We start from the raw sequence: 4,284 nt of genomic DNA, 5'->3' as shown, positions 1-4,284 counted from the left end.
AGAGTTAGGAGTTATGGAAAGCTCTCATTACAGTCATTAGTCATATAATATGGCTGTTGTGAGAAATATACTCCTGTCTTGTAATATTAATACTCATTGTATGATCTTGATACTAGAAGCTTCGTTTCTTGTTGACTGTTTTAATGGATCGCCTCTGTTTTGTTAGGGACATGAAGCTAAGATGATCGACAAAATTCCGAGATGTTATGAAAGTGTTGGGTTTACACCATCAAAAGATTTTGATGACTTTGTTGGCATGGAAGCTGTATCAGGAGATAAAGCTGTTGTTGAGCAACATCCGATGATGACGTTAAGATCATAGGGATCGGCCTGCTGGGATTGGTAAAACGAGCACTGCCAGAGTTTTGTACAACGGTTCTCTTTAAATTTGAGTTCAGCACGTTAGAGGATATTCAGGGGGAGTAGTGAGATGCCTTCTCTCTTGTGGCTCCCATCTAAGTATCGTTGGATTACCAGAAAGAATACGTATAGGATTTCAACCAAAAGGTATTAAGGTGATCACTTGGACTGGCTAAGCAAGGCTAAGAGACAAAAGAGTGTGATTGTTCTTGATGAAGTGGGATTGCATTTGTGAAACTAGAGGCAATGGCAACAAGCCTGATTGGTTTGGTCCCGGAAGTATGATTATCTTAAACCGAAGATGATTAAACTCTCAAACAATGATATTCCGTGTTTTTAACGGTTTTAAACTCGTTTTGGAGCAATTAAATGGTCGGTTTTAATTAATGTTTTGGTCTATTTGATGCGTTTTGGTGTTCTTAAGTGTAATATGCAGGTTACTAGATAGCTTGAAAGAAAAGAACGCATTCGGGATTTATTCAGAAGCAAGATGGACCGAACAATGGACCGAATGAAGTATTGATCGCACAGGACGTGGGATCGACCGATCCGGTCAATGTGGATCGACCGATCCTATGCTTTCATGCACTAGATCGACCGATCCGGTCTATGTGGATCGACCGATCTCAGGCTCTACGGGCTCCACACGCACAAACGAGCTTTTCACTCCTTTTTACCCACTCCCCTCAATAATTCAGAAAAGAACTCGACCTTTGAGACTCAGAAAAGACCAGGGGCGACCAAGGAGGAGATTTACAAGTTCTAGAGAGAAGATTTGAGTGTTTTGTACTTGTTTTGGTGTGATTTGTGAAGATTTGTAAAGGAGTTCATCTCAAAACCATTTGGAGAAGATCTTCTGAACCTTTACTCTGTTTTAATACAATCTTATCATGTTTTCTTCATCAAAATCGTTTTGTTCTTGCTTAGTTATGTGTGAGTAGTCATCTAGTTGGGTTTAGGGGTTCTCATAGGGGATTTCTTGATGTTTTGATCCATAAAACGTGTGTAGACTAAGGGATTACGTTTTGGTTCTTCATCTAATGGATTTCTTACTGCTTGAACTGAATTGATCACTTAGTTCATGATTTCAGATTGTTTGATGCACCGAAAGTGATTGTTTGAACTTCCGAAAATACTTTAGATGAGCAAAGTGTCCTTAACCCTCGGAAGTTGATGTTATTGCGCTTTGTGAACATATTGAACCTGTTCTTAATGCTTGTTTAGAAATTGAAACTCAGCGGAAGTTAGTGTGGAGATTTCTATAACATAGAGAATTAGCGCTACGGAAGTAGGTTAATTCTAATATCGTGTTTGAGTTCTAGACGGTTCTTAATATATCCCTGTGTCTTCCATTAATTGTATCTTGATTAAAAAGAAATCCCTGAGAATTCCCAATGCCCAACGTTTGTTTTAAAATAGTTTTCAAATCGTTTAAATCATCTTTTTACATGCTTGTTTATGTTTTGTGACACTAGAGAAAATTAAATAAAAACCATCAAAAATATATCTTGATTCGCTGTAGCTATTAACTTGTCTGCAACTCTACGTGTGATCATCGGTCCCTGTGGATTCGATCCCGTATTACTACTGCGTACTTTACTGTGCACTTGCAGTTAGATAATCGGGTTAAAACTCGAGACATCAAGTTTTTGGCGCCGTTGCCGGGGACCATTTGGTCACCCTAGAGTTAATGATCAGTTTAAGACTATAGCATTTTCTTTATTTTGTCTAATGTTTCTGTCTTTCTCTTTCTGTTTGTGTTTTCAGGTGAATGAGCGGATTTCATACTAGAAGCAAAGGATCATCGAATTTAATACCTTTGGAGTTAGAGCTCGGCCGCCTAGAGAGACAAGTGAAAAAGAAAAGACTTGAGTCCGCTGAAGAGGTTGAAATGGCTGAACACCAAGAAGACCAATTTCAGGACAACCCGCAAAATCCAATTCCTGTAAATGAACGAGAAGGCAACAATGCTGGTGATAATCAGCAGGCTGGTGTAGCTGCAAGACAACAGGCTGGAGACTATGGCATGCCTAGGATGACGCTTGCACATTATGATACACCAGATGCATTCTATGCCGATCGTTCTGGGATTCGCCCACCTCCCATTGAGAGAAGAGACTTTGAGATCAAGACTGGTCTCATTAATTTGGTGGAGAAAAATCCGTTTCATGGAAACCCGTCTGAGGACCCGATGTATCACTTGGAGCATTTTGAGCGAGTCTGTGACACCAGCAGACATAATGGAGTTCCTCAAGGCGCTTTGAAATGCAGGTTGTTCCCGTTTTCCTTAGCTGATAAAGCTATCAGATGGTTAAAGTCCATCCCTCCAGGATCTCTTACTACATGGGAAGAGACAAGAGCTGCTTTTCTACAGCATTTCTTCACCAAGTCAAGGTCCACATATCTGAGAAGCAGAATTGGAAGCTTTCAGCAACTTGATTCAGAAAGCTTTCATGAGGCTTGGGAGCGTTTCAAGGAGTACACACAGGACTGCCCTCACCATGGCTACACTGATGTGAGTTTGCTGAACATTTTCTATAATGGAGTTCATGAAGAGAGTCAAGATGCCATGGACACAGCAAGTAATGGTGATTTCATGACCAAGACTGTTGAAGAAGCTTACACCTTGTTGAACAACCTGTCATCCAGCAAAGCAAACCGCAAGTCAAGGTTTGATACCAGCCAGAAGGGTGTTGGTTATGAATCCAAGAAGATAGATGAGCTGAATGCCAAGATTGAGATGCTTCTCAAGAGAGATCAGAAATCTGTGAAATTTGTGGAGGAGCAAGGCTATCGTTCCTCACAAGAAGCTGTTGGTGATGATTCAAGTGATATGCAGGCTGATGTGAACTACATTGGTGGTCAAGGAAACTACAACAGAGGCTACAATCAGAACCTTGGGTGGAATCAAAATCAGCAAAATAATCTGTCTTACCGGAGCAACAATGTGGAGAATCCACAACATCAGTCCTACCCTCAGGCAGGAAACAGGCAGAACCAGAATCAGAACCAGAGTGTGTTCAACCAAGGATTTCAGAACAGAAATCAATATCAGGGGAACAACTCGGGCAACTCAGGATTTCAGCAAAGGCAGCAGTACAACAACTATCAGAATCAAGGAAATGCCTCTTCGTCACAGCCTTCTCAGGATAACGAAATTAAGAAGATGCTGCAAATGGTGCTAGAAGGTCAGAAGAATAGCACTGCAGAGATAAACACCAAGGTGGATAACATGTATGGAGAGCTTAATGGGAAGTTCGAAGCTTTGAACACCCATTTGAAAGTTTTGGAAAAGCAAGTTGCTCAAACCGCCTCCAGCAGCAGAACAGCACCTGGATTTCTACCAGGGAAGTCAGAGACGAATCCCAAGGAGTTTGTGAATGCTATAACACTTAGGAGTGGAAAAACGATTGAGGAATCGAAAGAGAAAGAGATCGACCGATCTCAAGAACAGATCGACCGATCCAAGGGGAAGGAGATCGACCGATCCGGTCCATCTGGATCGACCGATCCCGTGTCGACGAAGCCAAATTCCTCTGAACCTGAAGAGGTGTATGTGGCGCCTCCTGCTTATGTTCCTAAGGCTCCATACCCATCCAGACCAAGGCAGAAGATCAAAGAACGTGAGTACGAGAAGCTAAAGAACCTTGTTGGGGAGTTACATGTGAGATTGCCATTTGTTGAAGCGGTGAAGATGGTACCTTCTCTTAAAAGGTACATGAAGGAGATTCTTACCGATAAGATGAGCCTAGAGCGGGGTGTGTTGATGCTCAATGAGGAGTGTAGCGCAGTTCTACAAAATGTCATGCCTAAAAAGCGTGAAGATCCCGGAGCATTTGTTCTACCATGCCGCATTGGATCACTTACTTTTGAGAAGAGTCTCTGCGATCTGGGTTCAGGAGTGAGCCTAATGCCTTTCTCTGT

General features: G+C 41.9%; 1 non-coding gene across 1 annotated transcript; it reads right to left on the bottom strand.

Moving 5' to 3' along the window:
- Positions 1-2,761: 2,761 nt before the first annotated feature.
- Positions 2,762-2,868, bottom strand: LOC125601549. The gene has a single exon (XR_007334313.1). It is a non-coding gene; the product is annotated as a small nucleolar RNA R71 (small nucleolar RNA).
- Positions 2,869-4,284: the final 1,416 nt, after the last annotated feature.

The sequence above is a fragment of the Brassica napus genome, unplaced genomic scaffold (assembly GCF_020379485.1).
Source record: "Brassica napus cultivar Da-Ae unplaced genomic scaffold, Da-Ae ScsIHWf_2606;HRSCAF=3355, whole genome shotgun sequence".
Taxonomy (NCBI): Eukaryota; Viridiplantae; Streptophyta; class Magnoliopsida; order Brassicales; family Brassicaceae; genus Brassica; species Brassica napus.
This window is presented reverse-complemented; position numbering and strand designations above follow the sequence as displayed.